The 12,662-nt window shown below is 32.5% G+C and overlaps 2 long non-coding RNA genes across 2 annotated transcripts; both read right to left on the reverse strand.

Moving 5' to 3' along the window:
• Positions 1 to 201: 201 nt before the first annotated feature.
• On the reverse strand, positions 202 to 2,245 carry LOC147656648 (uncharacterized). The gene is made up of 3 exons (XR_015294046.1): positions 1,311 to 2,245; positions 1,018 to 1,197; positions 202 to 709 (listed from the first exon to the last, which is right to left on the reverse strand). It is a non-coding gene; the product is annotated as an uncharacterized LOC147656648 (long non-coding RNA).
• A 6,871-nt stretch (positions 2,246 to 9,116) lies between these two features.
• On the reverse strand, positions 9,117 to 12,026 carry LOC100867422 (uncharacterized). Its single transcript, XR_015294055.1, has 2 exons — positions 11,576 to 12,026; positions 9,117 to 9,344 (listed from the first exon to the last, which is right to left on the reverse strand). It is a non-coding gene; the product is annotated as an uncharacterized LOC100867422 (long non-coding RNA).
• Positions 12,027 to 12,662: the final 636 nt, after the last annotated feature.

A 12,662-nucleotide genomic window follows, 5' to 3' on the forward strand; every position in this document is an offset into this window, starting at 1 on the left:
GGTCACGAACATTGTAGTTGCTAAGCATATGAAATTTTAATCTAATGTATTTTATTTTTGCTGAGAACGATGAATATGAACAGTTATAATTTTAAGAATTACAGTAATATTTTAAGAAAACATATTACATTAGAAAAATAATCAACTCTCTACAAATAAAATTAAAAAATAAATTTTAACTTATTGCTAAATTCCTATTAAATAAGCCATTTATCTTGCTGTAAATCTAGATCTTTTCATCGTATGGATAAAAGCTCAAAAGCATTAAACCATTACAATTTCCTACGCACCACTGTATCGAGGTTCTATGCACTTTATTCAGATTTGAACAGACGAGTCGTGCGTCACGTAATGTAGAGAGTTGCATCGTAGATAGAAAATCATCCTAATATACCCTGGGAAGACGTAGGCAGACCTGCCCCCCTGCTTCGAACGCATTTCACTATTCGTAGTGCGTGTAACGCGTGTGCTCGACCAAGTGTGCGTAAGCGCTACTGTGCACACACACTGGTACATGTGTATACATCCAACTCGATCCTGTACACGCACTCGTGCGTGCTTTCATTCGCGTTGCATTCGCCGCGCGAGATTTAAGGTAGCTTGAAAGATTTGCTGGCCGAGTTTAAATTTAAATCGACTTTAATTTGCTGCGCAGAAAATCGTGCTTGTCCGCCGTTCTTATCCACATAAACTTAGTTGCCACTCTTTTCTGGGATGATAAGATTTAAAAAAAAAAAAAAATAATGCATTGATCATATGATATTGTATAATAGATTGTAATATCAAATATTATGATGATTAATGATAATAACAATAGTTAATTATTTATTATTATTGAATATATATTCAATATATTCAATATATTCAATATACTTTTAAGTATATTGATATTATTTATTTATATCTTTAATTCATTATTTTTACTTTCTTTTTTTATTCATTTATTAGTCTTTTCATCAAGTATTGAAACTATTAGCAACATAAAATATTTATTATATGAGTATTATAATATCTTACCTTTCTTATTATACCATACTTCAATAAAAAACAAGATTAGATTAAACAAAATACATTAGATTTCTTAATACAATGATTTTTCTTTTAAATTAATTTCTGCACATATGCTGAATTTATTAGTATTTCTTTCTTCTATTGATGTCAAAAACAGTTTTTAAATACTTGATTTATTATATTTTCCTATAAACATAAAAAAATTTATTAATTCTAATCTCATAAATGTTTGAGTTAAAAACTAATCTTTATAATATTAATATTTTTCCATTTTTGTTTTTTCATTTTCGAAAAAATACCAATCGATTTCCATTTGATCGACCCCATGCGAGATTTCGACGTCGATCGACCACCGTACCGTTATCGAGTTTATTTGTATATTTTAACTCGATCGAACGAGGTTCAGATCGATCCAACCATTCTGATTCACCTCCTCGTCTCCGTGGAGCTTCGTCTCCCTTTTTATACGGGCACGCATTTGTCATTCGCGAAGGAATGACGATCGCGGCTCGGAGATTTATTCCAGCTTGGGGCTGGTTTCACGGCGCGCCGCATCCTCGCTGACAAAACCGAAATTTATTTCCCAACGTCCGTCCAAATGTCCTGTAAATTACCCACCAACTGTCCAGTACCTTCGAATCACGTCTACGACGATACTTTTTATTTGATCCCATCGAAACTGTGCATCGCGTCAAGAATCGAACGATGGCGTGCCTTCTGCGCACACCTTGGTTTTATTTGAAAAAAAAACTTACATTTGTTCGTAGTGGTGTTAATGTATGCGGGTACTCGTGAAGTTGTTCATTGCTCATACGAGGCAATAAAGTTCGAAAATTCATGGTGAAATTATTACGTATTTCATTGCTGAATGTCACTGTGGTCACCTTCGAAGTAACAGTCATACCAGTATCTTGTTCATCATTTAAAGCGTTTTTTTCTTCAAAAGAATTTTTATCTAATAAATAATAATTTTATTGGAATCTATTTCTCTGACTTTTTCTATTTCTGAAAATAAAAGAAAGAAATATCGAAAGTATTTTAATGATAATAAGAATAATATAAAAGTGATTCCAAAATTATTTAGATAAAACGTGGTAATTAATTTCTTGGAATATCTTGAAAATAATTACAAATTCAATAATAAAATATAATAGAACTTCTATACTCGTAATCTATTTCTGAAAAACAAATGAATGTAGAATAACTTTTTAATAATAATAATGATTAAGGAAAAATGTGATATAACGGTGCAAAAATATGAAAATAATCATACTAATAATTACGGTTAAAATTACAGTATGATCATTACAATCTACAGATGCTCAAATTTAGGCTAATAAGTCATTCACTCATATATGAAGACTTTCTATTGCATATTTTCGTTATCTATCCACTATATCGAAGAATTAGCTGTTCGCCGATTTCGATGATACCGTTGATCGGCGTTACTAAAATTTCGAAAGACCTACCGCAGTAAATCGGGTTAATTACACGAGCGGTAGCATGCCGCGATCGATGAATGAGCGGACACGAGCATGGTGGTCCCAATTAGGTCAGTCGGAACGCCAAAAAAGGACTCGCGTTACCATCCTTTGGGACTATGAGCAAACCAATCGATGGTCATCGCCAGTTCATCAGATTTTCCTTGGTTTGAAGATTTCATCGTTAACTGGAAAAGTTATAATTAGAGATTTCTTGCAAACTATTTCCCCTTAACTTCTGTGAATAATCTTCTTCTTAAATTTTGTGATTTCAGAACAATAAGTAAAATAGTTGTAAATATCAATGATCCAAGTTGGAAACCAAAATGCCAAAAATATGCAAACATACCAATAAATAGTTATTTCATTTCATTTGATAAAACTGTAAGAGAAATAAATAAAGACAGTGGCGATTAATTAAATTAATTATATCTGTTGCAGACACATTTGAAAGAAGAATATAATGGAACTTGGGCAGAGCAAACCATAATAGTGCGTGGGACAGGACCAGCTAGGACGGAGGCTGCGTGCTCTGCTGGGGGCGGCTTCTTGCTTCTTCGCTTTTTTCCCCTTCCGTTCTCTTTTTGTTTCTTTCTTATTCCTCTTTTTTCCTCTTCCTCTTTCTTCTTCTTAGGATTCTCTCTCTCGTCAGACCACTTTGCTTTGAATAAAGCAACGAAAACATGCCGAGTCTCTTGAAACGCCCATAAAATGATTGACTTAAGGAGTTGGGGGACGCGTTTGTCTGCCTTTTGGGCCAAGCACACAACATCTTCTCCTGTGTTATCGCTCGTCCACTCTTATTTTTTCTTATTTTATTCACACAGCTGTTTGATTTGATATACATCCGATATTTTTGACTTATTCTTCTATCAATCATCAATTTTGATTTAAACATTCTTATCAAAGAGAAACTAAATAGTTTTATCTATTCTAAGAATCCATCATTTCTTTTTTATCTTAAATTAAATTAAAAATTAAATTAAAATCAAAAGTATATGATGTTATAGACAATTAGAAATTAGAGAAAGGAACTTATATGGAGTAAACTATAGTCGGATGTGGGACAGAGCGATCCACGGAGGCTGCGTGCTCTGCTGGGGGCGGCTCACTCTTCTCTTTCCTCTCCTCGAGATCCTTTCTCTGCCATTCCCTGTTTTACTCCTACTCTCTTCTCTCTTTATTCCTCCAGGCTAGGCATTCATCGACAAGATCTCGAAAGTTGTTTTCTTGTGGTTCACGTTTACTTCTTGGATCTAAGATTAGTGCTATCTCTAGAAAACAGATCTGCCAATGCTGGATGATTGTATATTTATTAGCTAATGACACATTTGGAAAAGTGTATTTTATTAATAATAAATTCAAAGATTCTTATATGATATAATATAAAAAGAAAAGAATCGATAATAATATTCAATAGATATTTTTTTTAAAGAAAATTTATCGAACAAAATTGAAAATTTTTAAACATTTCTATGCTCTTTAAAAAAAAAACAAATGTTTAAAAAACAAGCATTGTTTTCGATATCAAAAGTGATATTTCACCAACTCTACTATATATAGTATATATATATAAATACTACTATATATATATATAGTATCAGTGTATGAGCGTGACTAAGAGAAGGGAGTAACAGGTGGATGAATACGTTTACAAACCGAATAATAGGGACATATTGAAGGCCAATTTATATCTTTCTTATCAATATCTTCTGTCAACTATCCCTTTTGAAACATTTTGTATACATATATTGATTCCATCTCTAATTATAATTCATTAACAGTAAACACAAAATGAAGTTTAATCCTTATTCGTTCTAATCAATATGTATTATCTTTCTATAAACATCAAATTCCTATCTGATTATACAAAATATATTTAAATTCTAAATTAAGATAATTATTGTATTATTCGAGTTCACTTATTCGAGACAATATTCTTTACTGTATGAATTTTCAACTTGAGAATTTTTGAGAGAATATTATTTTGCTCTTATAAAAAACTATCGTCTCTCAAAAAAGATTGAAAGTGAAACATTGTTCCATCGTGGGTTAGTAATAACATAACAATCTTCGATTCTTTGACACATTGTTTTTGCAAGAAGCAGAAAGAAATGACAATATTTCTAGAATGGATATATAAGAGTGCAAAAAATATATCGAATACTTGATTTTGCTTTTTTTGAAAGAAGAACTTGTGGTTTCAATAGCTTCTACAAGAAATACATTTTTCTGCTATGACCAATATTCAATTCTAGAATAAAAAAAATTACGATAAAATCGATGTGATCTGCGGTGATCGTCTTATATTGTGATTACAAAGAATGGTCGTTTTTATCTCAATTATTGCTTCTTCAACAACTGCGACCAGTGATCGCTTGTTTAATTTGCAATTAACATGGTTATATTATTAATTAAATAAATTACGGTAATATAGAAAAGAATTTTAGTTACACACAGCCAGATGTTTCCTTTTTTCATTTCTTTTTTCATTTCAAAGAAATATTATCGATGCATTTTCACTCTGTCGCCTTCCGTTATGTCCAATTTAATTACTCGAGTACAAGTATCTTAAATTGTGTCATGTTTTCACAATTATAATCGATGAATTCAATTTGCGATAATTTGCATTCAACGTAAGAGTTTCATTTTTGAAATATAAATATTCTGAAAATGAAAATGTTAAATTATTCGATAAATTCATGCACATTTCTGTCTCAAGAGCAATTAAATATTGACTTTATGTTATTTGAAAATAATTTATTTTTTAAATGAGATTTATATATAATATATTTTATATCTCATTTAAAATAAATTTGCTATTTTTACTTCTAAATAAGAATAATTTTGTTTGGTATTATACACAGAAGGAAGAATTTCTATTTATTTTTTGGAAAAAGTAAATATTCTTGCTATTGGACAGCCTAATAGATGGAGAGACAGAACCAAGGTGTGCTGTTACACGTCACCTTTTCTTTACCGTTACTCTCTCCCCTTTTTTTCACAAAGCTTCCCTGTTTCTCGCGTGGGTGCTCGCGATGCCGAGAGCACCGTATCCTTTTCGAGCTCCTATTCGACGAGGCTGATCCTGAATAGGGATCCAAGGGCGCCTACGTAACCCTGCCCGCCATTGTGGACACGTCAACCAGTTTCCATGCCAAGGCTTCTTTTTCACGCTCTTTCCACCCAGTCGTAGCAAATATACGTTTATGTTCGTGATCCTCTATACCAACATTTCTCCTCACAAGGTCTAATATTATTTAATTATATTATAATTGTGATCTAAATGTTTACAATTTGATAGACAGAATTATTATAATATGCATTATAATATACAATTATTAAAATGAAATTAATTATTAAATGAAATAATCTGACTTAGATTTAGATACTCAGTTGCCATATTCATTATTACACTACGATATTGTAACATATTTTCTCAAACTCTTTGTCGTCGTTTATTTAAAATCATTCCTCATATTAATTTTAATAATTTTTTAAAAATAGTAAAACATAATTTGGTAAACATTTGGATTGAGAAATGTTATACGTTTAATTAATTACTAGAAGAAATCATTTGCTCGAATTGCAGAAATTTTCATAGATTCAATATCGATTCGTAAACTGGACACGAAAACCAGTTCATCAAAAGTAATACAATGCGGTTACATATCGAGACAAAGGGTCCAGATCCAGGGTCAAGGAAACGCGATGATATAACAAGTTCCAACGTCTCTCTTTTTTCCCTTTTCCGGCCGATTTCTCTTGATTCGGCGCTGTTTCATTAATAATTCGCTTGCAAAGCTTATCTGACATCTACCGCGGCGAATAATTACGCGGCAAACGTATCCCTGAATTTCTTGTTACCACCTGCCACGGACGATTGACCAGATACAAGATAACGTGTCCACCTGACTTGTCCTCTCGCATTCGACTTTCATCCACTTAAATTTTCCGATTGTCTCCAACTATGACTTTTTTTGGACATGTCTGTTTGACAGCCAGTAAGAATGTTAATATATGTAAAAATATTGATATGAAGAATGAATTATATGCTAGTAATTAGTAATTAGGATCTCGTAACAAGAGGACAGATAAACTTTTGACAGTTTTTAAGTTATTGTGTTATGTAATATGTTTACTTATCATGTTATTTAAGTGAATGTTAAATGATTTATTATTAATTTTGGATTGTCTTATAAGGGTAGATATTCGATTTTCAATAATATTTTTAATAATAAATTAATAAATTTTTTTTTATGTTTTAGATAAGAACAGTGGCAACAAAACAGAATAATCGTAATTGTACATGAAAATACTCGTATAATGCAATATTTGAAAAACATCTGTGTACACTGTGTAAATGGCCAATCGGAGATTATCAAAGACTATCTCAAAAATCCGAGTCCTTTACCAGTCACGCTCAAGACAGAAGCCCTCGTAGATACTATCGTATACCTTTCTAACTTTAGTTTTCTTTCTCTTTCTTCTTCTTTCACTAATCTTCTATCGATCTTTTTTCTTCTTTTATGCTCGCTTATTTTGTGATCCTTTTCCATCCTCCAGCTTTCAATCTCTCCGATCATATTACTTCGTTCCACCAATTCAAGATCTTCCATCAACCGTAAAATCGTCATGCATAACGTCAACTATGACCATCCGAAGATTCTTTGTTGAAGGGTAACATAATAGCGTTAGATAGTTAAGAATCTAATCTTTGATCTTGTGTTGATAGAAAGGTCGTTTTGTAAAAAATGGTCTTGCTAAAAATTTCAAAAGATTTTTGTTACATTTTAGAATTTAGATTAGATCGATTTGAAATGGAACACTGTCGGATGTCCATCATTTTGCAAGATGTAATGAATCGAGCAAAATGATAAATGATGCAGTTCAAATGATTATGACATAAATTAGTCAGTGTTTCGAATTTAAGTAATTAAAAAACAATTTGGAGAGATACATAAGAAAGGGCAATCGTAATTAGTATTAAAATATATCGCTGGAATTGATAGTGGCACAACTTAAAAAACTTCAAATTTGTTTTTTATTGAATACAAGGTCTACGTTATATTTTCATTTTTATATAAATTTATCAAAATTTCACAATAATTAATTAATAATTACATACGATAATTAATAAGACTTTATTTAATATTATCAAAAATTTTAAAAAATCTCTTCTATAAAATTTTGAATTATGCCACTATCAATGCATATGTATCATTTCTAAAAACAAGCTACTAATTACGTTCTCCAACATCTTACGAAAAAAAATGGAAAAAATCTACGATGAGAATTAAAGATGGATAACAAATTAATTAATTAATTAATAGTTACAAATTAAGATAAATATGATAACGATTGATTATATTTTTCAGAAATCAGAAACGAAGAAAGAGAGATAATAGACGAAACAGATACGAAAATTAATTGCACATTAGTAGATTCGATTGCACAAACCAGCTACAATCGACGATTTCTCCGATCGATCTGTGAACACACGCGACGGGTCGCTCTTTCGGTTAACCTTTAGCGCGAATTCCGCAGAAGTTATTGATAGTCTTCACCCGCGATTTTTCTTTGCCTACGGTGTCTTGAGAAAGTGCAAAGAAACACATTCTTCAATGCAATTCGTGGAATTCCAATCTTTACTGGCTAGATCGATTATTCGATAGTTCCGCAAATGATTAGATTAACATGACATAAGTAGCTGTTTGATGAATACAGAAAGTGTAGGAACAGAAGAATCTGCAAAGAAAATAGAAAAATAGAAGTCAATTTTCTTCGTTTAATTGCTTGTAAATATCAATACGTCAAAAGATACTTCAATCTTCAAATTCATGACGATTTAACTTTTTTATTGGAGCTGAATTTTTTGCAATTTTTCATTTGGAAACTTTTGCACTGTAAATAGTGATGCACATAGTGATATTATCTTTCTCACATTTTTATCCTTCATCTCATTTCATCTATTAAATTGTTTACTCAATAAATTTCAACATCATTACATACCAATCTTTATATTTATCTTAATCTTTGGAAATATCTCTTAAATCTTCTACTTACTTCATCCAAAACTTTCTATAAGGTAAAACTTTAGAGACTTGCTCGTTTTTGTTTCATTTTTACCTGTAAATATTACCAAAGCAATCAATGCGAGATGTAATACACATCTAATGCTTTAAAAAACAAGAATTTTAAATATTAGTAATCTCAACTAAACAGGTAATTAAAAACAGTTCAAAATAGAATTAGAAAAATATATACCAATATATGAATAAGATTCAATCTATCTAATACATTCTGCTGCTATCCATACCCAAGCAATTCTCGTAGCCATCCGATACGGCTAATCAGAGATCCGTTAGAGAAACGTTGGACGTTTCACAGTAAGAGTAGAAAGACCGGAAGAGTAACCACTTGGGAGTATCCTTGATCCAAACTCATCGTTTCCTTATAGCTAACCGCTCACACCTACGCTGTCTTGCCCCTGATTAGCAGAAGACGAAGGAATATATCGTGCGTAACAGGGCCGCACGACTTCCTTGCAAACGTTCGTTCCCATCGTTTATGGGGCTTTCCGTTGTCGCCGCTTCCCATGGACTTCCTAAACATTGACTTCCTCGAAGAAGGCAGAAGCAGATGGCCTATTAATTCGACGACCACGAAGAAGGACCCGCCACCTTCGTGGCCAAGACACCCTCCACGCCACGTAACTTGGGAACACCCCTGACCTTCTTCCCACAAGTGCACCCTGCACTTGTTCTTCCATGGCGTTGTCCGACCGTTAAGTTTCACAGATTCCTCGGCCACCTTGCGCACCTCCTTCGCAACTGACGAATTCAACTACATCTTTTAGAGAAAATTTAAACTTTTGTGAGTTATTTCTTTTATGGATTATGATAGAAGTCTATTTATATATATATTTCATTTACATTTAACTACATTTTTGTCTAATTGTTATCTGAATTAGCGTCATTCTAGTTATAGAAATCAATTTTTAATTGAAGATACATTACATAGATAGAAGATTCTATTAAATTTAATGTAGAAAAGAAAATTTTTCGTTTCTTTCTTATGAATTTCAAAACTCATAGTTAATGGGTTATGAATTTGTTCACTGAATTTATATTCAGATTCATAAACATTCTATTTTATTTATTTATTTTATTAATTTTAAAATAAAAAAAATCTCTTTATTATTATCGAGAATTAATAATATTGATTTCTATGACCTCGATGACCTAAACAGTAGGGCTTCGAGGAGGAGGTAGGATAAACCGGGGTCAAAAGTAATGCTTTAACTTTAGAATATGATAACTCAGAAACGAGATTATAAATACAGTGAAAATTTTTATGTAACTATTTTATATGTTTATCTGAAATTATTAAGTCATAGCTCTTTCGCATTACATAAATAATAACAAAATTATCGATCAAAAATTGGAACCAAGGAAAATCTTAGAACGTTTATGCAATTGCTATTGCTTGAAACTTCCGGGTATGAATTGCGTCAGACAGAAATTTTATTCCAATTCTTTTATCAGAAGTTGGATGATACATCATGGATCACTGATTACCAATAAAGATTTTTCTTTAATTGTACAATTCTGAACGATTAAAAAAAAAAAAAAAATCGCCTGGAAGCCTCAAGCAATAATAATTTCGACGAGTTTGATTATCGAGTCAAAAAAAATCATATGCTTATCTTAAAAAGAAAAATAATAGTATGAAGCTTGTATCCCATAATTTTGAAAATCATCGTCCAAGGCGCGGAATTACGCAACGGATAAGTTTGGAACGATGATGCCTCGGTCTGGAAACCGCAATCAGGAGAAAAAGGCTTCGAGGAGCATCGGCCATCGACGATCCCTCGACGTGGCTTCGTCCTTCGTATCCTCCACGGAAGACACGGCATGGGAAAGAATGTCGTTGATCGAGTACGTGCACGCGCATCGAAAGCCTTTTCGCGCCGTGGAACCGGTCATAAATTCATCAGAGACTCATTTGAAACGCGTGCGTTTCGCGAATCGCAGCGCTAACGGTATCCTTGATGAAAGAATTAGAAGATTATTTTTAAATATCGATCGGATACTTCATATTTGTTAATTTCTTAACGAGATAGATTTCTTGTTGATCATGAACTCGGAATCACCCATTATGTTGAGATGAATGAGATGATCTACGTATTGCAGATAAATTAAAAAATCGTCTGTTCTATAAATTTTTTCTATCAGAAGGAAATTGAAAAGAATAAATTGGATATGTTCGTTATATGACGTTGACTTGAGGTTAATTTTAATAATTCAATTTTGTTGTTTAAAAGCATGACTTTCTTTTGTATTTTCTGTTAATATTAATATGAATAGAAAGGAAATAGTATCTATAATAATTTTCATCTAGGAATATATTGATTCAAAATTATATAACTTTAGTTAAATTATTGAATATATTTAGTTTCTATTCATAGAATACCATTATAAAATATAGTAAAAGTTTAAAAAAAAATTAGGATCGCTTACAATAATGATATTATCAGTTTTATGTCTTTTTTATGACACTATAAATATTCATAAATATAATCGATTTCAAATTCACCATCATGAAAACGATCATTCCTTTATATCTAATAACTTAACTTGACCTAACCTAACCTAAACCACACAATACTACACTAAAAATATATACCAAATTTTAAATATGCTTGTAACAAATTTGAACCAATGGATCCTTAAATTTAAAATTGATATATCTTGTCTCCATTCTGCTATCAGAAAATGTAGAAATAACTTTTAAAAAAAAACAATGCTTCAATGTTTACCCAAGATTGAGGAGGACAAGTTAGATACGTTCGACGTTGACTTGGATTGATCAGGGTAGCAAGAGGAGCTCGTTGCCACGGCGAATAAGATTAATAAATCCAAGAGGCGGGTAGCGCGCGCGCGCTTGGTAACAATAACGAAACACCTTTTATGCACGCGTGGATCCCACCTCTTCCTCCTCCACAGCCAGCGGCGCATCTACCGCAACTACCATCCCGGCTGTCTCGCTCCATCCACGAGCGCGAGCTTCTTCGCATTCACCTGCTGCTATTCGAAGATCAGCTGCCCTAACCGCCACCTTGGCAGCACCTTGCCCCTTCGCTATCCTCCTTCACCTCGACCGGTACCCTCGGCATGTTGCGCCGCTTCTTCTCCTCCTTCTTCCACCGCTTCTTCAACCCGTTCTTCAACCCTCTGTCCGCGGCGAATCGTTTCTTTTTCCATTGCCTTCGTCTCTCCACGTCGATCGCCTTCCTCTCTCTACCTCTGATTCTCCTTCCGCGCTTCTGTTTCTTCTTTACCTGCCCTCTTCTTCTTCTGTTTCTTCTTCCTTCTCCTCCTCCTCCTCTTCTCCGTGACTGTCTCGTCGAATCGACCGCATGCTCCCGCACACACGGCACGGATTTTTTCGAAAAAAAACACAGCTGCACTGCTCTTTTATGGGGGTCCGTTGGCTACGCACGCCGAGCGCGAACACCGTGCAGCTTGCGCGCTTGTGACACGCGTGTTTCGTTTTTTTTCCATGAGCTAAGCTGCTGCCATTCGGTTTGACCTTGCCTGTAATTAGCCGATGCAAAAAATGCGGCTAGCGATCGCTTGTGCTGCTTGATTAAATTGATGCTATTAATGATGGGATTGAGTATACGTAAACAATACGATAATTTAATATTTAATAATTTAATAATGACATACCAGAATATTTCGTAAATATAAAACAATCCTTTTGAGCAGAATCTGAATGAGACTTTGAACCTTTCATAAGTCTAAAAGTATTTTCAAGTATATAGAATCAAATATTATCCGAAATTTTAAGAATACAGTATTTATTAAAAATCAATTTTCTTAAAAATAATTTTTGCATATTACATATTACTGTATTTATCTTATAATATAATATTATTTTTATTTATTTTTTAAATGAAAAGTTTTTTAAAAAAAACATAGAATATGCTATCATTCATAGCTTACTTCATAACGTTAAGATAAATCCATATATAAATCGAATCTCGATAAGTCGAACTTCAAGGAAAGAGATACAAATTTTCGAATCATAGAGATAACGATTTATAAAAATTATCAAATGAAAAAATTTGTTTTATATAAATTAAAAATTTTTTCTTATTATAAA

The sequence above is a fragment of the Apis florea genome, unplaced genomic scaffold, assembly GCF_048593485.1.
Source record: "Apis florea isolate Af1SG1 unplaced genomic scaffold, ASM4859348v1 contig_3517_pilon, whole genome shotgun sequence".
NCBI classification, from domain to species: domain Eukaryota; kingdom Metazoa; phylum Arthropoda; class Insecta; order Hymenoptera; family Apidae; genus Apis; species Apis florea.